The sequence below is a fragment of the Mauremys mutica genome, chromosome 10 (assembly GCF_020497125.1).
Source record: "Mauremys mutica isolate MM-2020 ecotype Southern chromosome 10, ASM2049712v1, whole genome shotgun sequence".
NCBI classification, from domain to species: domain Eukaryota; kingdom Metazoa; phylum Chordata; order Testudines; family Geoemydidae; genus Mauremys; species Mauremys mutica.
In genome coordinates, this window is record NC_059081.1 from 82,226,861 (window position 1) to 82,249,382 (window position 22,522).

Genomic DNA, 22,522 nt, shown 5'->3' on the forward strand with positions numbered 1-22,522 from the left:
GATATAACGCTGTCCTTGGGAGCCAAAAAATCTTACCGCGTTATAGGTGAAACCGTGTTATATTGAACTTGCTTTGATGCACTGGAGTGCGCAGCCTCCCCCCCCCCCCCGGAGCACTGCTTTACTGCGTTATATCCAAATTTGTGTTATATCGGATGGCGGTATATCGAGGTAGTGGTGTATTACATATGCGCTCAATCAAACGTGAAGTGATATCCTTTTGCTACATAAGTTTCCAATTCTATCTTGATATTGCATCTAATTCTCTTTTCTGATTTAGTGGTTCTGTACCTTAGTTGAGAAAATAAGTGTTTATCAGTCTTGAGAATTATCAGGATATAAAATTTGAACCCAACCTTTCTCAAAATTAAATCATTCCAGGTGACTGTAGGAAGCATCCAGTAATTTCATACCTCTAATCTTCCCATTGATTTCAATATTTATCTTTCCATCATTCTAGCTACTCTCACCTTCATTGTGAAAATTGAAGTTATTGAGGATTGCGTTCTATCTAGTATTCTAGCTTCCTGCATTCATTTTCTTGTTTCATCTTCAGCCGTAGATGTGTTTTCCCACTCAGTGAACACTGAACCTTCTCTGATCTTTTCATAATCAAATACCCTTTTTATGACCATCAAATCTTCTTTAACGGCCCACTTACCACTGAAGTGGGTTCCCTTTCCGTCTCATTTTTCTTCAATTCCTTGTCCTACTCATCATCTTCTCTTCTGTTACCTAGTGCGTCCACTGCACATTCATCACCATGGACAACAGAGGTCTAATGGGAAGTTAGAACATCAGAAAGGGGAACAATATTAAAGGGGTAACTTTTTAAAATCCACTTTTCATTTATTTTATTTAAACTTATGTAAAACATAAACAAGTACCTCTTAAGGGCTCTGGCTGCCTTTGCCATATAATCAGTTTTAATATAAAAAAGAATCAATTCAACAACCTGCTCAGAACAAGAAAGAAAAGAGGTACTCCCTCAGTGAGTAAACACCAGCCTTCAACACACTCTTCCTTTGCGAGAACACTGAGAAAAGAGATGGGTTTTGCAGTGTATCACAGCCGTTTTCCACCCCAGGAACAATCTGTTGTTCCCTACCCAAGGATTGTTTTCTGTCCCACCTCTTCAAGGGTCAAGAGTCAGGGTCCCCTGTGGCAATACTCCAGTTTCCACAGTAGGGGGAGGCAGTGGATTTGCCTCCATAGCCACTGACTCTTGCCTCTGTGTGTTTGCACTTAAGCCAGTTTGGCACACTCAACCTGTAGGGGAGTGGGCAGATTTTCTCCTTGCTTCCCCTCCCAACATGGGTCCATTTGTATTCTCACACACACCTTAGGATACTGCCCAGGTCACCTCCTTGTCATTGGAAGAGGGAAGACATCTCCGACCTACTTTTCCCAGATAATTCATTTGTATTCTTACATCCTTCAGCTGCTGTGAGTGAATAGAATTGCCTGAGATTGCTCCAGTAGCAGGACTGGACCCTGGCTCAGACTTACAACATCATTCCCCAATAAAATATTAAATGGAATATCCTCTAATGTTTCCCCCACCATCATTCTAAAGCCTTCCTGGCTCTTTACAGAGATCAGGGCGAAAGGCAAGGCAAATAGCTTTACCCTTGGAACTTTTATCTATATCTGGCTGCCTTCCAGAACCTGATTTGATTTCATCACATGGGGCTTGACTAGGGTCTGAGCAGTGCCTGTGTATCTCCATTCCCAGAATGTCTCCCCATTAACTTTCACATGTTGTTCCCATTGGGGATCTGGTGTTTCTGTTCCCATTAGAGTGTCTGAGGAATGAACTCAGCCCCATGTATGTTTTATGCCTCAGATGAGCTGACTAAGTCACACAGTTAACTCCATAAATTTGAGGTGTAGCCTGGATTGCTGATATGTTAGTCCATTGTGGTGCACTGTCAGCTGCTTAATATGTGGTTCCTGAGCAGTTAGCTCACTTATTCTTTGTTCCTTGATGGTTAAAACGCCTCAGATCTTTGGGATTTCTCCGAGGGGGTTAGCTTGGAGAAGTAGCTGCTTCCATTTTGGAATTAACCATTTTCCATTGCTGGGATGCACCTGCACGTTCCCACTCCTGGGTCCCATACTTGAGCACTTTTCTATTGGGCTTCCTCCCAGAACCAGACCTACTGTCCCCATACTTGTCTGCCAGGCACCTTGTGGCCCAGTGGCCTTTTGGCTTCTTATCCACTGCCTACATTTTAAAGTCATGGAAACACAGACCATAAAACTCTCACAACACAACCATTTCATACAACCCATCTAAGGTAGTGACTCGCTACTTTTGTCCATTTGTGGCGGTAGTCCCCAAGTCCATATAAAATCATAGAATCGTAGGACTGGAAGGGGTCTCAAGAGGTCATCTAGTCCAGTCCCCTGCACTCATGGCAGGACTAAGTATTATCTAGACCAGGGGTCCCCAATCTTTTTAGGTCCAGGGACCGGTTTCGTCTGCCGGACCCTCCGCAGTCGTGCCTGCGGGAGGTCCAGCTGAGCCGCGGGACAAGCGCTCCCTCCGCAGTCGTGCCTGCGGGAGGTCCGCTGCTCCCGGGGCTCAGCTGGAGCCGGTGGACCTCCCGCAGGCGTGCCTGCGGAAGCTCCAGCTGAGCCCCGGGAGCAGCGGACCTCCCGCAGGCACGACTGCGGAGGGAGCGCTCGTCCCGCGGCTCAGCTGGACCTCCCGCAGGCACGCCTGCGGAAGCTCCACTGGGTCGGTTCGCGGCCCGGTTTCTAAGAGGCCGCGGACCGGTACGGGGCCGCGGACCGGGGGTTGGGGACCCCTGATCTAGACCATCCCTGACAGGTGTTTGTCTAAGCTGCTCTTAAAACCTCCAATGATGCAGATTCCACAACCTCCCTGGGCAATTTATTTGTGCTATTTGTTTACATTCATCCTTTTTAATTTGAGCTGGTTTCCACTTTCTATAGAACTCTCTTTTGAGTTTCAGATCATTGAAGATTTCCTGTTTAAGCCAGGGGGGTCTCTTGCCATATAACTTTTCTACACATTGGGATAGTTTGCTCTTGTGCTCTTAATAATGTCTCTTTGAAAAACTGCCCACTCTCTTGAACTGTTTCCCCCCTTAGACTTGTTTCCCATGGGATCTTACCTACCAACTCCCTGAGTTTGCTTAAGTTTGTCTTTTTGAAATCCATTGTCTTTATTGTGCTGTTTTCTCTCCTACCATTCCTTAGAATCGTTAACTTTACCATTTCATGATCACTTTCACCCAAGCTGCCTTCCACTTTCAAATTCTCAACCAGTTCTTCCCTATTTTTCAAAATCAAATCTAGATATAAAGCATCCTCTTATTCTTCTGAACCTCTCCCCCCCCCCCCCCCCGAAAAAGCCCCTCTTTCTTTAAGCCTCTGGAGTCAGTTAAAATTTAAGGAACAAGGCCATTTTATATTGGCGCATATTAAATTGATTGAAAACTGGTCAACTGATAAGTCTGATAGTATAATTGTAAATGGGGAAACATCACTGAGCGGAATGTTTCTAATGAGGTCCTACAGCAGAGGTAGGCAACCTATGGCACGTGTGCCGAAGGCAGCATGCAAACTGATTTTCAGTGGCACTCACACTGCCTGGGTCCTGGCCACCAGTCCGGGGGGCTCTGCATTTTAATTTAATTTTAAATGAAGCTTCTTAAACATTTTAAAAACCTTATTTACCTTACATACAACAATAGTTTAGTTATATATTATACACTTATAGGAAGCGACCTTCTAAAAATGGTAAAATGTATGACTGGCATGCGAAACCTTAAATTAGAGTGAATAAATGAAGACTTGGCATAGCACTTCTGAAAGGTTGCCGACTCCTGTCCTACAGGGACTGGTTCTTGGCCCTATGCCATTCAATATTTTTGTCAATGTATGGCGGAAAACATGAAATTGTTTTTGATAGTTTGCGGATGACACAGATTGGGGAGTGGTCAGCAATGAAGAGAACAAGTCACTTATAGAGTGGGTGCAATATGCATTTCAGTTTGGCCAAATGTAAGATAATATACAACAAAACAAAATGTAGTCCATACTTATAGGATGGGGGATTATATCCTGGAAAGCAGTGACTATGAAAAAGCATGGGAGTCATAGTGGATAATCAGCTGAACATTAGCTCACAGAATGATGATGTGGCTAAAAGGGTTTGTGGGATTTGTCTGGCTGTACTGGAAGGAGGACAGGCTGGATATGGTTTTATTAAGCTCCACCTTTATTATTAGATGTCTGGGACTACTCGGCAGATAAAAGTGTACAGGACAGGTAACTCCATCATTTCAAAATTGACCTGGAGGCTTCCGTCAGCTCCCCCGCCCTCAGCCAACCTGCTGCTAAGACCTTGCCATCTCCCCACTCCCTTGAATGAGAGTTGAGGTTGCGTATAAAGGTGCCAGTCATAGGCACCCTAAACACCCTGTGTTCTACTCCTTTAACAAATACCTCATTTAAATCCTTTACCAAACCATTTGTCTGATCACTGTAGTCCCTCCTTATGGAGTACCTGCACAGGACATCCACCCCACATTTACACAATGAGTTGTGATATCATAGCCTAACTCCTGTTCCCTACTCACCCTAACAAAGCCCCCAGCCTTCAACCTGCTGCGGGGAATGTGAAAACCGCCCCAAGTCCCCCTTGGCCAATCTGGTGGTGAGGGAAAAATTCCTTCCCAGCCTCCCTGAGAAAGGAGCAGCTTGTAGAATGCTCACAGTGGGGCCTGACCAAATCTGTATTTTGCCATTTCCAAGGGTGGGAGGGTGGGTGCTGCTCTGCCTGGTTTGGGGAAAAGGCCTTGTCCTTTATCATCTCCCTTCCCTTCCAGTTCCTGGGGAATGAGACAGCATCACCATGCTGATCCTCTCTGCTTCTGCAGCAGTGTCCGTATCTCTCTATTCCACTCCCAATCCTAAAGCAGTATATCCCTTCCCCTAGCAAGCCAGACAAAGGCATGTCTGCTTAAGGTGTGGTGCAGTCACTTTGGATGTATATATGGGGTGGAGGGGGAGATAGACATTGATATCTCACTGCATTTGAGAAGGCTTGTGACTTGAATCAGGTTTTTGCTGCAGCTCCATTTTCAAGGAATATTGAGTAATAATAAGGAGGATTTATTATCTCTGTTTTGTACTGGTCTATAGTAATAATAAGAGATATACCAATCTCCTAGAACGGACCTTGAAAGGTCATTGAGTCCAGACCCCTGCCTACACTAGCAGAACCAATTTTTTTTTGCCCCAGAACCCTAAGTGGCCCCCTCAAGGATTGAACTCACAACCCTGGATTTAGCAGGCCAATGCTCAAACCACTGAGCTATCCCTCCCCCTGACCACTACTGGAATACTGTGTTCAGTTCTGGTGTTCTCAATTCAAAAAGGATGTTCAAATATTGGCAAAGGTCCAGAGAATAGCCACAAGAAAGATCAAAGGAAAGAAAAAAATATCCTATAGTGAGAGATTCTAGGAGCTCAATTTACTTATCAAAGAGAAGATTAAGGTGTGACTTGATCATAGTCTAGATGTATCTACGTGAGTGCCAGAAATGTGATTGTCTTCAGTCTAGCACAGTGGTTTTCAACTTTTCTTCATTTGTGGACCCCTAAAACATTTTGAATGGAGGTGCGAACCCCTTTGAAAATCTTAGGCATAGTCTGCAGGCCCTCAAGGGTCCGTGGACCACAGGTTGAAAGCCACTGGTCTAGTGGACAAAGGTATAACAAGATCCAGTGATGGGAAGTAGAAACAGGGCAAATTCAGACTGGAAATAACGTGCACATTTTTAACAGTGAGGGGAATTAACCACTGGAATGAATTACCAAGGGTTGTGGTGGAATCTCCATCACTTGCAGTTTCAAAATCAATATTGGATTTTTTTTCAAACAGGAATTAATTCAGGGATGTCCTACAGTCTGTGTCATGCAGGAAGTTGGACTAGATGACTGAAGTGGCCCATTTTGCCCTTAAAATCTATGAATAAAATCTATATTAGAATCATAGAAGATTAGGGTTGGAAGAAACCTCAGGAGGTCATCTAGTCCAATCCCCTGCTCAAAGCAGGATCAACACCAACTAAATCATCCCAGCCAGGGCTTTGTCAAGCCAGGCCTTAAAAACCTCTAAGGATGGAGATTCCAGCACCTCCCTAGGGAACCCATTCCAGTGCTTCACCACCCTCCTAGTGAAATGGTGTTTCCTAATATCCAACCTAGACCTCCCCCACTGCAACTTGAGACCATTGCTTCTTGTTCTGTCATCTGCCACCATTGAGAACAGCATATTGCTCATAATCCCCACAGTCTGTACCTTCCATTTGGTTATAGCCCCCTGTGGTTTTTCCTACCAGTAATGGGATTAGAAGAGGGAGCCAATCTGCAAAGAAAATCTGATTCAGATGAAAAGCCTTCTCAAACCTCTTATCAAAGGTGATGCGATGGGCTTTAATACCTTCCTTCCTTAAAGTGGGGCATCAATTTAGCACCTGTGCTCCCTGTGGAGTTGGCATTCTGTGTTCCATCCCCAATTATTGGGCCACCCAATCTCTGGCTTCTGTTGCTCCAAGTTCAGATCATGCTGGCACTCCTCATGCTTTCATTGATTCTCCTGCTCCTGGTCTGCTAATCTCTGTCTCTCAGGTGCAACTTTTCTTTCTCAAACTGCAGCTTTTCCTGCTCCAGCTTCGGCTTCTGCCACTACAGATTTTGCTAATTTTGGGGAACTAGGCCTGGATGTGGAGGTCAGTCTTTCCTCTGGTTGCTGTTTACACTCATATCATCCTTCCTGCCTTCCTCTGGGAACTCATCATCTTCTCAGCCTTCCTGTCATTGTGGCCTCTATCTCCTTGGACACCTGCATGGCCTGCAAGAAAACTGGAAACCTCATCTAGGTCCTGGTCTGGGGCTTGTACCCCATTCTGCCTCTGGTCATCTACACACAGCAAACACACCCTTTCTGTCTTTTCATGATCAGCTGTTGGCAGATTCTTCTGCAAGCACAAGCTAATCTTTTTAGGGGCCTTGTAATTCACATTGCTATCTGTCCTATGAACAGACTAAAAGATCCACTTTCTGTTTTCAGTTTAAGAGCAGTGGTTTACTTCCTTGCAAAAGCATCCTTTTAAAAAGTTTTACCCATCATCATACTTATTCCACAACACTGCCATCAATAGGTTACAGTCTGGCCCAGTACCACCTTCTGGATGGACACCACTCTGCTGTGATTGGATCCAATGGCTGACTCAAATGTGCTTTTAATCCCCCTGGGTCTTGGTAGTGACTAATCACTGATCCTCCTTCTGGGGCTCTCTGGTACAGTCCTGGTTTCTTGGACAGTGGGACTCCAGAATCCAGCCACCTAGACCTTGGAACCAGTGTCACAGTCCTCCTGAGCCCCCAGTTGTTTGTTCACCCCCAAAGTCCATCTGATATCCTAGTTACACCCTTCAGGGACAAGATGGCAGTAAAGCAAGGAACAAAGGCTTAGCAAAGGAATTTCTTAACCACAAACACTTGACTCTTAAAGCACAAGAGAGTTACAGATCTATGGAAAAGTCCTGACAATCTGATCTCACCCTGTCTGAGAATCCTGGTTCTGGTCAATGTCTTTAGGCAAGGCAGAGTCACTCCTGGCTTCTCTTCTCTCCAGCCTGGTCTGCTTACACATGCTGATGAAATGGCTCCTGGAAGCTTCCTTTCAAAATAGTCTATCTAATTTATGTTTATGCGCTTTGGCTAGGGTTGAGGTGTGCTCCAGCTCCATGTGCGCCTCCATTGGCTTCTGTGTAGAGTCCATTGTCCCAAGGAAGTGCAATGGTCATTGAGCCATTCAAAGGCAATGGCAGTGCTAGGAGAACACCCAGTGTTCCAGTAAAAAAGAGTCATTCATTGTTGATGGTCCTTGATAGCTATCTCGTTGTACTCTTCAAGGTGTTCCATCCCCTGCCCTAAGCACACAACATCCAGAATAGACCCTGTCAAGATTTGAGTGGCTTTCAACACCACCTGGATGTCTTAACCTAAGATGGAGGTTACAATGCAAGGTGAAGGGTATAATTGAAAATGGCATTCACCAAACAGTTTGTGACAGACATAACCCACAATCTGTAACAGAGTGTTTCCCCAAGGACAGTGGATTTGGACTGTTTTGGACAAAGGGGAATCTGGAATGAGTTCCAGTGTTCAGGTCCCAAAGAGAATGGCCTGCCAGCAGCTCTCCCCTAAACTGGAGGAGATTGAACACCTATACTAAAGCTAACTGCAACAGTGTTGCAGCAGCGGAGAGAGGCAGTCTGTGTTAGGCAGATTCCAAGCCATTTAGGGTTTTATAAGTAAAAGGACCTAAACTCTGCCTGAAAAACAATAGTCAGCAAGGTGAGTTCTGGGTTGTTTTTCTCACCTAAGAAGAAAGTAATTCAGAAACTGCCAGAATGCAGATAGAGACGAGTCAATTGTCAAGGGACTCAAGTCAGTCCCTTATTAAGATAACTGTCCTGGCAAATTTTCATGTGTTGCCAGCTATGTACCGGGGGGGAGAGCAATGAAATCTGGGTGATGAACTAGGGAAAAAGTGAGGGTGGTCTAGTGGATTGGACACTGGACTGGGATTTGGGGGACCTGGATTCTACTTCTAGCTGTGTGCTAGACATGCTGTGTGAACTTACACAAGTTACTTTACCACCCTGTGGTTCTTTTCTCCTCCCAGCCTTTGTCTTGTCTCATTTGGGACCTTGAGGTGCTACTGTAATACAAATAGATAAGGGGAAGTAATGAGAGAGGATGGGAAGAGATCTGGGAAAACTGATAGAGAAGGGGAGACAGGTCTAATAGGCAGGATTATTTGACATGCATGTAAGAGGATTGTGTAATCAGGAGATTATCAGTATCAGTGTTTGACCCCATCCTGATTATCTGTGTGTATTGTCATTCTCTGCTCTTCTGCATACTAACCCCCATGCCTTGTTTATGCTGTGTGTGTAATTGCCAAACCAGGGAAGAGAGAAGTAAACTGGATGATATAGGACTATATAAACCTCAATAATGCTATAAGATGAAGAGCTGGCTGAGTGTTTAAATCCTTCTGTCCTGAGGCATTTGTCATTCTCTTTAGGTGACATGCTTAGCTAGTGGTCTCTAAGAAACCTGAGGACCTCTCACGAGCCAGGCAATACTCCGACTGTGAAGCATAGCTCTCATTCCAACCTGCTCCCCAACTATTCCCCCACATTCTTGAGTTGTGCCTAAAATCAATGAATGGCACTACTGTGGGGTCAGGGTTCTCCACTTATCTATGTTTCAAGTCTGCACTTCAAATACTGTGTTAAGATTAAGTAAAACAAATTAATATTTTTCAAACAATACCTGCTGAAATATTATGGAAGTGTAGCTCTAGCACCTCCTATTCTATTTGATATCACGGAAGTTTTACACATTCTGCTTTGACCCCAGAGTCACCCTACCAAATTTCAGCCCCAAAAGAATTTATTTGAATGTTTGAGAAAGTGTGAACGAAAAGGCTTATAATGGTAACTGAGATAAAAACTTAATTTACCTTATGTAATGGCATAAGCAAAAATAAAACTTGTCAAACTGGAGATAAGAAAATGTTATACAAGTACTTTCATTGGAATTTAGAAACTTAATGTATACTGTTAAGCAAAACAAATAGAGTTTAATTTATGTTATGTACTTAATGTTTAAACTGAAGTTAAGTTAATCTTAGTATAAAGTGACATCTGAAGCAGTAAATCTTGTGTATCTTATTACAGATCTCTTGATCTTGTGAACTGTACATAGGGCTTGTTCTTATTCGTCTTCGAGTGCTTGCTCATGTTGATTCCAATTGGGTGTGTGCGCACCACGTGCACAGTCGTTGGAAGGTTTTACCCCTAGTGCCCTTGTCAGGTCTGCTGTGGAGCCCCTTAGAGTGATGCTTTCATGGCAGTGAATATAGGGCCCCGCTGACCTGCCGCCTCTTCAGTTCCTTCTCACCGCCAGTGACGGTCATTGGAACTGTGGTCGCTTGCCTTAGCAAGTGCTTTCCCTAGTGATTGTAGTTGAGCTTTCTGTAAATAGTTTAGTTAGTGTAAGTTAATAAGTTAGTTAGCTAGGAGTGGGGGGCCTTCCCCACCCCAATTTGTCTCCCCTTTTGGAGTTTGGAGCATGCCTTGATTCCAAGGGTTTAAACTCTGCGGAACCTGCCACAAGCCCATGCTAAAGGCGATCGCCATGGCTCTTGCCTCAGGTGTCTGGGGGAGGTGCTTCCAACAGATTGGTGCAAGATCTGTAAAGAGTTCCACCCACAGACCAAAAAAAATGGGACTTCAGGCTGAAGCAGATCCTGATGGAAGCGGCCCTCCATCCCGAGATGGCTCCGGGCTGGCAGGAGCTGGCATTGAGCACTTCTGTGCAGAGCGCTTCGGCCTCCATTCGAGAAACGGTGCCGAGGAAGGACTCTGGCCATAGAGATCCTCAGCACCGACACTCCCCGGTGCTGAAGCATGTGTAGACAGCATGGCACTGCTCGCATTATCTGGTGCTGCATAAGTGGCACAAGAAGGCAGACAGAGGGTGTTTGCCCACATCCAGAGCGGCCGGGTCGGACAGCGTCACCGGGGTGCGGCCCATGCATGGGCACTCAGCGCCGGTCTTGCAGGAGCCGTCTCCATCAACTTTGGACCCGCAAGGGGGTCTGTCGAGTCCAGTGCCATTGGACTCCCCTGCTAGAGTGTGCCAGGTGGAGACGCTGGAGCTGCCTTCCACCCCGGATACATTTGAAGTGGCCAGGGACTTGATTGCTATGACGGCTCCATAGTCCCGTCAGCAGCACCATCCAGAGGAAAGCCTGCAGTTATGAGATGCTGCTCGCCGTCCCCGCGGCATCGTTCCCTGACACCGCCCTAGCAGCACCGTTCTCCGTGACAGTGTTCTCCGGCACTGTCTCACTCGGCACCACCATGGTCTTCATGCTCTATGTCCCAGTCATCGGACTCAGAGATGGAGTCCTACTATTTGCAGCGCAGCAGGCACTAATCAGACTGGCACAGACACAGGCAGGATGTGAGGATGGTGCTGTCGCAGGCACAGTGGCAGGGGCCCGCGCAATGGCCATTCTAGATCCCCATGAGCCTACCATCAGGTCCAGGGCACACACTCCAGGGTTTCCCAGTTTGAGGTATCGGAAGGACATGTGCCCCTGCCAGCCAGCGATCATCCCACCCCTCGGGGCTCTGAAACAGCTTTAGTGAATGGCACGGAACCATGTCCAGGTCCTGAGTCCATGACCAGTTCCGAGGCCACGGTCAGCGCCAAGAAGCACTGCACCAAGCAGGATGAGTCCAGGGAGCGGAGGGCCAAGAGGGCCTGGTACTGCCTTTAGCTTCGTTGTTGTCCTCATTGGACAAAGCGGTAGTGGGGTCTTCATCCTCTGGGCTATCCCCGATCGATAGTAGAGCGCATCAGGCACAGGCGCCGACTTTCCAAAGTGCCGGGGGGTGTTAAACCCCCGGCTCTGTCATGGGCTCTGCTCCCACTCCACCTCTTCTCCCCTCGCCCCCGCCCACCTCTTTCCTCTCAGTTCCCCTCCACTAATCCCCAAAGCCAAAGGGGGTCTCAGACTCATCCTCTATTTGCAAGGTCTCAACAGATTCATGAAGAAGTTGAGGTTTTGCATGGTCTCTCTAAATGCAATCATTCTGCCTCTGGATGTGGGAGACTGATACCTGCCCTCAACCTCAAGAACGCGTACTTCCACATCTCTATAATTCAAGCCCACAGATGTTTCCTCAGGTTTGTGGTCAACCACAACCATTACCAATTTACGGTCCTCTTGTTTGGTTTGTCAGCGGCCCCTCAAGTGTTTACCAAATGCATGGCAGTCGTAGCCGCCTTCCTGCAATGAAGGCAGGTGCAGGTATTTCCGTACCTTGGCGACTGGCTGCTCAGGGGCCTATCAAGGGAGCAAGTGGAGCTCCATGTCAGCTTGGTAAGATCTACCTTTGACAGGCTGGGTGGTCTTCTCAATGAGTACAAGTCAACCCTATAGCAGCGTGGTTAAATTTACCTAAGTCCCCATGTAGACAGCACAAGGTCCATGGTGTTTTAAGTGCAGAGCAGACCTGAGTAGCATGAGAAGTGGATATCAAATCAAATAATTAGCAAGAAATGTTCACTGCAGTTCTGCTTCCAAGAAATTAACACTTCTGTTCGTTCAGCCTGCGGGATTGAGTTAGAGTAATTGTCAGTCTTAGTCCTGAGAGGTTTTTAAGGTCAGGCTTGACAAAGCCCTAGCTGGGATGAGTTAGTTGGTGTTGGTCCTGCTTTGAGCAGGGGGTTGGAATAGATGACCTCCTGAGGTCCCTTCCAGCCCTGATATTCTATTATTCTATCCCCTACGCAGCGGATAGAGTTTATTGGAGCAGTGTTAAACTTGGGTCAGAATGACAGACAGACATACAAAGCTTCAAGCAGTGCCCCACCACCACAGCGAGGAATTGCCTGAAGCTCCTTGGTCACATGGCAGCGTGTATATATGTGGTACAGTGCGCGAGGTTGAGGCTCAGACCTCTCCAGACCTGGCTGGCATCAGCCTGTCGGCCAGGGCGCAACAGTTTGGACAAAGTGATCACCATCCTGGTGTCAGTTCTTGAATCTTTCCACTTGTGGCTCAACCCACAGAAGGTCTGCGTAGGAGTTCCCTTTGCCAAGGCCCAGCCCACCCTGTCCCCGGTGACAGATGCCGTCAGCATTGGTGTGGGGTGCTCACCTGGGAGACCTTCAGACCCAAGGTTTCTGGTCACAAGACGAGCTTTCATTCCACATCAGTGTCAAGGAGTTGAGAGCGGTCTGCCTGACATGCCAGATCTTCTAGGCCCACTTGCAAGGGAAATGCGCCCAGGTGATGACAGACAACACAACTGTGATGTTTTATATAAACAAGCAGGGTAGAGCTCATTCCTGTCCCCTATGTCAGGAAGCCCTCAAGCTGTGGGACTTCTGCAGAGCCCACTCAATTCACCTGGAAGCACCCTACCTCCCAGGTTCTCAGAATGAGTTGGCGGACTATCTCAGCAGATTCTTTCACAATCATGAGTGGTCTATTCGCCCGGATGTGGTGAACAACATTTTCCAAACTTGGGGAGTTCCCCGAATCGACATATTCGCCACAAAGAGCAACAGAAAATGCCTCCAGTTCTGTTCCTTCCGGAATCATAGTCTGGGCTCCCTTGTGGACACGTTCCTCCTCCCTTCATGCCATTTCCATTCATTCACAAGGTTCTACTCAAGGTCTGCAGGGAAAGGGCTGTGGTCATTCTGATAGCACCAGCCTGGCCCTGCCAGCACTGGTATGCCATGCTTTTGGAGCTATTGGTGGACACTCCAATCTCATTGCCCCTGCTTCCACACCTGCTCACCCAAGAGCACCGCTGCCTCCATCATCCCAGCCTTGAGTCTCTTCACCTCACTGCTTGCAAGTTTCATGGTTAATCCCAACGGAGCTAATGTGCTCTGAGGCCATTAGGGAGGTCCTACTTGGCAGTAGGAAACCCTCCACCAGGGCCACCCACCTAGCCAAGTGGAAAAGATTCTTAACGTGGTGTTCTCAAGTTCACACACTCCTGATGCAGGCACCTATACCTTTCATCTTAGATTACCTATTACATTTGAAATAGCAGGGCCTCTTGGTATATCTCTCAAGGTCCACCTGGCAGCCATTTTGGCATTCCATCTGGGAGTGGCCGGCTGTTCAGTCTTCGCCAACCTGATGGTCAGTCATTTTCTGAAGGGTCTTGACAGACTATACCCGCAGGTTAGACAACCGATCCCGATTTGGGACTATAATCTGTTCCTGTCCAGACTAATGCCCCCTCTCCCCCTTCAAGCCCCTAGTGACTTGTTCATTGCTCTACCTATCATGAAAAGTGGCATTCCTGGTCGCCATAACAGCAGAAAGGAGAGTGTCTGAGCTTAGAGCCCTAACCCCCAACCCTCCTTATACCATTTTTTATAAGGACAAGGTGCAACTTAGGCCTCATCCAGCCTTCCTTCCAAAGGTTGTCTACCAATTCCATGCAAATTTTTCTACCGGCCTTTTACCATAAGCCTCACGTGGATAGTCGAAAACAAAGACTACACTCCTTGGACGTTTGATAAACACCGGTTTTTTACATTGACTGCACGAAGACCTTCCATAAGTCGAACCAGTTGTTTGTGGTGGTTGCAGATAGAATGAAAGGCCTCCTGGTGTTGTCACAGAGAATTTCATCATGGATCACGTCCTGTATCCGAGCATGCTACGATCTGGCAAAAGTTCCGGCCACTGCACTAACAGCGTATTCCACAAGAACGCAGGCCTCCTTGGCAGTGTTCCTGGTTCAGGTATTGATTCAGAAGATCTGCAGGGCAGTGACATGGTCCTCGGAACACTCTTTCACCTCTCACTATGCTATTACCCAGCATGCCAGGGACAATGTGGTATTCGGCAGAGTGGTGCTCCAATCTGTAATTCCATAAACTCCGACCCCACCTCCTACTTAGGGCTTGGGAATCACCTAATTGAAATTGACATGAGCAAGCACTTGAAGAAGAAAAAATGGTTACTCACCTTCTCGTAACTGTTGTTCTTCGAGATGTGTTGCTCATGTCCATTCCAAGGTCCACCCACCTTCCCCTTTGTCGGAGTAGCCAGCAAGAAGAAACTGAAGAGGTGGTGGGTTGGCAGGGTCCTATATTCACTGCCATGAAGGCACCACTCCAGGGGGATCCACAGCCAACCCGACGGGTGCTGCTAGGGGGAAAAACCTTTTGATGACTGTGTATGCGGTGCACGCACACCCAATTGGAATGGACATGGGCAACACATCTTGCAGAACAACACAAGAAAGTGAGTGGTTTTTTTCCTCACCTTCTCCTAAGCCAAAATGAGTTTATGTAAATGTACCCCGGAGGCAGGTAGTAGTAAAGATACACATTTAGGAAATAACCTAAATTATGGGAACTCTTTTGAGAAATGGATCTGAAATAAATTAATGCACAACAAGAGAGCTGATGAACCATTAGATGTAATCTGCAGTTCATGGCACACAAATTTAACATAATTAGGGTACTGCTTGCTTTGACATGCTGATAGATTTTTAAATTACTCAGACTTTCAATAAAGGAAAAAAATATGGCATTTGGGAAGATTTACTGTGTGTTCTTCCTCCTCAAATAATGCTGGTCAATAAGGGACCAGGTTGTCAGTTGGGGAAGCCAATGGAGTGATGTCTATTTATACCTATTGAGACTCTGGCCCAACATACCGGTATGCATTTATGGGTTAGGGAAGAAAATACAGTGGGCTATATTCTGAGCTTAGTTACACTCTTGTAAATCCAGACTAACTCGTGTAAATCCAGTGTTACTGTAAATGATGTAAGAATCTAACCCAGTACATCTTGATACTGACCGTAAAATGAAAACCAATTTAGAACCAAGGATTGTAATGTATGTTCTTGCTGCTGCTTCTTAGCGTATGCGCAACATGCCTCAAGTGCACATGATCAGGATTCATCACCGAATTTGGTCCACTGGTTGGATCATTAGCTTCCCCGGTGCAGGCTGGGTACTGATGCGGAGATGCTGATCCATGCCCTGCTATGTTCTTGCTTAAATAACACCTCCTTTTCTTTTTTGCTTTTCTTTCATAGATCTCATAGTGCTTTACAGAGGTCAGTAATATTATCCCTATTTTACAGATGGCAAAAGTTAGTATTCTAGTACTTTACCATAAGATTAGTATTAAATATAGATTCAGTATTCCTTTTTTCTAAACTTATTACTGCTTTTCATAAAGAGGATTTTTAGTCTAGTTTTCAGTTTTATTTTTTTATTCAAGAAGTACAAGTTTTACAAACAATCTGTTACTGAGGAGAACAATTGCACTTGCACTTGAAGACACAAGGCAGAAGAATCTTTATATATATATATGAACTTTTTTCAACAATGGGTAACAATAGTAACATATTCAAAGTTTTCTTTTTACTAATACAGTACATGCCCTCAGTAGTAGCTACTGATCTGCATGTAAGACTGTCTTGTAAGTGATATGAGTGAGAGAAGTATAATGCTGAAATTGAGTAATTGACAACTTGAGTGAAAAAAATTATTCTTGTGCTAGAAGAGATCTCTAGAAGAGAGCAGCTATTAAATATAAATCACTCCATTTTGGGCAAAGGGTGATTTACAAAATATTTTCCTGTATCAGTTCCTTTATGGTCATTACCCCCATCTAATGAAATCTTCTATTGAGGGGGAGAAAAACTGGCCTCTCTAAGTATAAGATTAAGGCACTGGAATGGGACCTACAAGACTTGGACTAAGTTTCTGAATCTGTGTTTAGACTTTCTGTGTGACCTTAGGCAAGTCGTTTACTGTGTCTCTCAGTTTCCATCTATACGATGGGGATATTACTTCCTGTCTTTTGTCTGTTTTGTGTGTTAGACTGTGAACTCATTGGAATAGGGACCGTCTCTTACCATGTGTCTTTCAGTGCCTTGGGCAAAGCAGCTGGATTGGTGCTACTATAAAGCAAATGAGAGCAAACTCTGTTATCTGTATGCCACTCTCTGCTAACTGAGATAGTGCTTAAACAGGAAACATTCAACCTCATAGGAGAAGATTCTCTGCTATGAAGCAACTTTACTCAATTTGTAGCCTGTTAGGTTGAGCAGATTTGTGTGAGTATTTGGCCCTGGATCCTGGGAGAAAGGGGTAGGGATCTTGGCAGAAATCACGGTTTTATATTTTGCTAGTTCTGTGATATCCAAGAACCAGATTCAGAAGAGGATGGCTGGGGACCAGTAACCCAATTTTGGCTCCCAATTTTAGGTAAAAGCTTGAGGGGCTGAAGCAGGGCCAGCCCCAGACCGCAGCGCGCCAAGCGCGTGCTTGGGGCGGCGTGCCGCGGGAGGGCGTCAGGCAGCTCTGGTGGACCTCCCGCAGGCATGCCTGCGGAGGGTCCGCTGGTCCCGCGGCTTTGGTGGAGCATCCGCAGGCGTGCCTACGGGAGGTCCACCGGAGCCGTGGGACCAGTGGACCCTCCGCAGGCACGTCTGCAGGAGGTCCACCGGAGCCGCGGGACCGGCGACCGCCAGAGCGCCCCCCGCGGCGTACCGCCCTGCTTGGGGCTGCGCAATTCCTAGAGCCGCCCCTGGACTGAAGACAGGTCAAGGGGCGGGGGTGGGGGTGTCAAAATGAAAATGAGAACCTCCCAGTGTAAAATACAAGTATTGCGATGAGGATAAGCATTCTTCAGGAAAGACGTCCTGCTGAAAGTACTGGAAGATGGATCTGGAAGCTTTGATACAGAATTTCTTCCTTAGGATCAACTTGGCTGGACAGTGCAGGTATAGGACAGGATATAACTCACCTGTCCAGTTTTGGATGTGGACATACCATGAGGAAAACACCTAGTCCCATTATTGAGAAGGAATAAGCAGGTTGATTTGTTTTTTGAAGCACCAAGATATCTGATCTGGAGGGCAGAGGGCTTATTGGGATCACTGGGCTAAAGGATGGGATGGAAACTTAAGGGATGAGAATCCAGGAGAAACACTACTGAGAATTCAAGAAATCACCTCTTGAAGTTGAGGGTTCAAGGCCACATTTCTACAGAATAGAGAAGGAGGCCGCTGTCTGGTGGCAGTTTGTCTAAGGGCGGAAGAGGCAGTGGCTTGGGTTCAGTACATTTGCTTAGAAATAAAGGCAAAAGGGGTTGTATGGGAGTAACCCTGTAGGTGGACTTTGAATTGGCTACACAAGGAAGAAAGTAAGCAACAAAAGTCAGTGGTGGCATTGTTAGGGTCCATCGGAAGGTCCCCAAGAGATGGGAGACCCTTTTCTGAGAAGCCCAGCAAAAAGAGGCAGAGGGCTGCCTTACTACAATTAACTATGTGTCTTGACAGTTTTATTGCCTGTTTCTTAATCAGTTTGGTTTTTCCCTAGTTAGGTATCTTACTTTTTTCTGATTGAGTAAGGGTTAATTGGTTTGTGTTTATTACTTGGACTATTATGGTTCCTTAGCAGATCAAAACTTTAGTCGGGGGTGTGACTGTCTTAGCTGTTTGGCCTTTTTCTGATGATTTGCCATGGCTAATACTTACAAGAGGGGAGGGTTGTGTATGTTGTGTAACAGAACTCCATGCTTGCTGCCACTGTGTGGTGTAAGGGCATATGCCAATTTCCTAGCTGAGTGCTCCGATTTTGTGGGCTTCAAGTCTGTAGCCCAGAAGCAGAGAGATGTGCTAGAGGCTTTACTGTTTGTAAGGTGCATTCAAATTGAGCACTATAGATTTGCCTTGTTCTGGTCTGATCTTGCTTGTAGAATTGGGTAATCTAACTCTTTGAACTTAGGGGCAAGTCAAACAATAAATATGCAAGCTTACAGTAGTTCTTTCAAGACTGTACAATATGTATATTTACTAACCAAAGGAAAGGTGAATAAGATACCCAATTTGGTAAATATTACTAAAGATTATGGTTTTGTAACTCCTACTTAAAAATGAAGCCAACAGCCCTGAAAACTTGCCAGTTGGGATGGATTGCAGCAGACCATTGCAATGTATCTCCCTCTTTGCACTAGCGCCTCACTGAATACAGTAATATTTAGTTGTGATATTTGAAGTCCTCTGTGGGTTTGGCCCAAACTGCCTGAGAAGATGTTTAGGGCACAACTGTCTATTACTGTGTGTTTTTTACAGTAATTTACACAATGGGGCCTCTGCGTGTGACTGCAACTACAAATTAAATAATAAGTTTAATATTTACTGACTAAAATAAATCATGGCTGTTTATTCTGTTTAATGTTGCAGAGTGAATACAGTTGTGGGGGAGTAAGATTATATTTTGGTTCATGAAACAACAGATTTGTCAAATTTAAGTTCCATTTACAGAGTCTCTATTATTAGTGGTGGTGTATAAGGCTATTATTTTTATGGGCCTCTTACCTTTCATGTGAAGTTGCCCCTTTTCTATGTAGAACTGTAAAATCACCTTTTCAGAGATTTTAGAGAAATTCAAACTTTCTGCTAGTGTTTCACTGTTATATGTGCAGAGACAAGCCTGAAAGCTGTGGATGGGACTTAGTTGTCTCTCCAAAGTAGGGCTGAGCCTTCAGGAGGGAGGGAGGTCTGAGGCTGGGGTGGAGCCAGCTTGACCTGCTCTTGAGCTCTCAGAGACTTAGGGCTAGTCTACACTTACCTGCCGGGTCGACGCGGTGAGTTCGACTTCTCGGAGTTTGAACTATCGCGTCTAATCTGGATGCGATAGTTTGAACTCCCCGCGCGCTCCGGTCGACTCTGGTACTCCACCACTGCAAACGGCGGTGGCGGAGTCGACCTTGGAGCCGCGGACTTCGATCCCGCGGCGTCTGGACAGGTAAGTAGTTCGAACTAGGGTACTTCGAGTTCAGCTACGCTATTCACGTAGCTGAACTTGCGTACCCTAGTTCGACCCCCGCCCTTAGTGTAGACCTGCCCTTAGTCTGCAGTTCATATCCTGAGAGCAGAATGGAGAAGGGAAAAGAAAATGCAGGAGCTGAGAAGAGAGGGGGCACTCATCTCTCTCAAATAAAATGGTACTGGTTTCTCATGTGGACAGAAGGGCTGGGTCCTCTTTCTGCTAAGTTCTTGTTCTTCATGTAGTGTCTGTATGGGTGCTCCACTGTAGGTGCATCTGTGCCCCTGCTCCTCTAATTGGAGATTTTAGGTAGCAGCGTCCGTTCGGCCTGTGCATGTGCCCTCCCTCCCCCATGGTTTGCCTCGAGGCTATCTAGTGCTGTGCAGGTGAATTGCCCTCAGTTCCTTCTCTACTGCCTTTGGCCTTGAATAGAGTAGGTAGTTCTCTTCCTTTTTCTGTGTCATAAGAATAATTATGCAGTAGAACCTCAAAGATACAAACACCAGAGTTAAGGACTGACCGTAAAGAAATCTGATGAGATTCAACAAGGACAAGTGCAGAGTCCTGCACTTAGGACAGAAGAATCCCAGGCACTGCTACAGGTTGGGGACCAACTGGCTAAGCAGCAGTTATGCAGAAAAGGACCTGGGGATTACAGTGGACGAGAAGCTGGATATGAGTCATCAATGTGCCCTTGTTTCCAAGAAGGCTAATGGTATATTGGGCTGCATTAGTAGGAGCGTTGCCAGCAGATCGAAGGAAGTGCTTATTCTCCTTTGTTCGGCACTTGTGAGACAACATCTGGAGTACTGTGTCCAGTTTTGGCCCCCCCCACTACCGAAAGGATGTGGACAAATTGGAGAGAGTCCAGTGGAGGGCAACAAAAATGATTAGGGTGCTGGGGCACATGAGTTACGAGGAGAGGCTGAGGGAATTGGGCTTATTTAGTCTACAGAAGAGACGTGTGAGGCGGGATTTGATAGCAACCTTCAACTACCTGAAGGGAGGTTCCAAAGAGGATGGAGCTAGGCTGTTCTCAGTGGTGGCAGATGACAGAACAAGGAGCAATGGTCTCAAGTTGCAGTGGGAGAGGTCTAGGTTGGATATTAAGAAAAACTATTTCAGTAGGAGGGTGGTGAATGGGTTCCCTAGGGAGGTGGTGGAATCTCCTTCCTTAGAGATTTTTAAGGCCCAGGTTGACAAAGCCCTGGCTGGGATGATTTAGTTGGTGTTGGTCCTGTCATGAGCAGGGGGTTGGACTAGATTACCTCCTGAGGTCTCTTCCAACCCTGAGATTCTATGATTCTATTACCGGTCAACCGGACACCATGGGGAACTGGAAGTAAGCTATCAGGCAGCAGCGGAGACAAAAACCCCCACCACCAACAAAACAAACCAGCAAATACTGTACTGTGCCTATATTGTACCTTAAAGGTAGGCACATCTGGGCTGACTGTCCCCACCCTCACCCCCTACTCCCCAAGGCGCGGGACAGCCACTTACAAGAAGGAGGTGGTGAACACTGTTTTCCTGTCTCCCTCCCTCCCTGGCTGGGAGGGGGACAAGCTTGCAAGCTCAGAGCCCAGGAAAACATTTTTAGTTGCCATTACCTCAGGTTGAAGGATAGGAGAAATAGTGTCCCTGATGGCATACCTGCCCTTCATGGTCTTTTTTAAAGACAAAGTCACATTGAGGCCGCACCCCAAGTTTCTCCGTAGCCTCCTCACCTTTCATATGAATCAACTAATCTATCTTCTAATTTTTTCCAAAAATATCATTGTAACAACAGGGAGCCAATTCTATATACGCTATATGTAAGAAGAGCCCTACCATTTTATTTGGACAAGACTAAGGACTTTAGGAAGTCTCCTAAACTCTTCCTTTCATTCGCAGAAAGATACAAAGGTTCTGCAATAGTAGCTCAAAGACTCTCCAAATGAGTCTCCGGTTGCATTAATCACTGTTACTAGGTGCGCAACCTGCTATTCCTGTTGGGAACCTGCACACACTCCATGAGATCAGTTTCTACCTTAGAAATGTTCTCATCTTGGGAATTTGCAGAGCAGCGACCTGGACCTCTGCCCATGTGATCACTGGAGACTCAGCCTCAAACGCCATCTTCAGCTCCATAGTACTGTCTTCAATAATAGACCCCACTCTGAAGCCACAGTCCTCCATAGGGGATGCTGATCTGAAGTCACCTACATTGAAGCAACCATAGGAGCACTACTTGAAGAAGAAGTTACTTACTTATACAGTAACAATTGTTCTACCTGATGTGTCCCTATGGGTGCTCCATAACCCTCCCTCTTCCCCTCTACTTTGGAATTCTCGATAAGGGTCTCTGCGGTAGAGAAGGAACTGAGGTTCATCCACGCAGCGCTAGATCGCCTCGAGGGAAACCATGAGGGCACATGCGTGGGCTGAACAGACACTGTTACCTAAAATCTCTGATTAGAGGAGCAGGGGTGCAGATACACCTACAGTGGACACACATCTCGAAGAACCATTGTCATTGCACAAGGTAACGTCTTCTTTTCTTTTCCAGATTCCCACTGCTGTGATCAATTTAGAAGAGAGTCTCCCAACCACTGTTAACAAATAGTATCCATCTTCTGTGAATCGATGTGGGAATTCCCTTCTCACAAATAGTTTTTCCTCTTCTACATTTCTGAATGGTTTAATCCTCCTCAGGTCCATACAGACGTTAGCTATCTTCCTTGCTCTCCAGGTAAGCGACTACTGACATACTTTTAAATTGAATGTTGCTGTTCAGTGTATGAAAAAATTTAAGTTAACCTTTTTGAGTTATAAGAAGGTAAAAATATTTTCCTATTCTGAGTAATACATCTCCCTACTTTCTTCTCCCCTCTCCCCATGTGTCACTTATTGTGAACTCTGATAATTCAAATTTAGCCTGGAATAATTTACTAGTAAAAAGTAGTTCCGTAAGTTCAGGGCTTGATTTGGGTGGGGAAGGTGGGAAAGTATATTGGTAGTCCTAAGCTCTGGCTTTTTCTTCCTCTTTTAAAATAAGGGACATGGGAGTGTTTCTAGT

General features: G+C 46.0%; 1 protein-coding gene across 4 annotated transcripts in view; it reads left to right on the forward strand.

The window, feature by feature from the left end:
• ADARB1 (adenosine deaminase RNA specific B1) overlaps positions 1–22,522 on the forward strand; it is a 271,564-nt gene that overhangs the window by 91,536 nt on the left and 157,506 nt on the right. For all 4 annotated transcript variants that reach the window (XM_045032826.1, XM_045032829.1, XM_045032828.1 and 1 more), the window contains exon 3: positions 22,013–22,195. The gene's annotated coding sequence lies outside the window, so the exon portion shown is untranslated. The remainder of the gene's footprint in view (positions 1–22,012; positions 22,196–22,522) is intronic.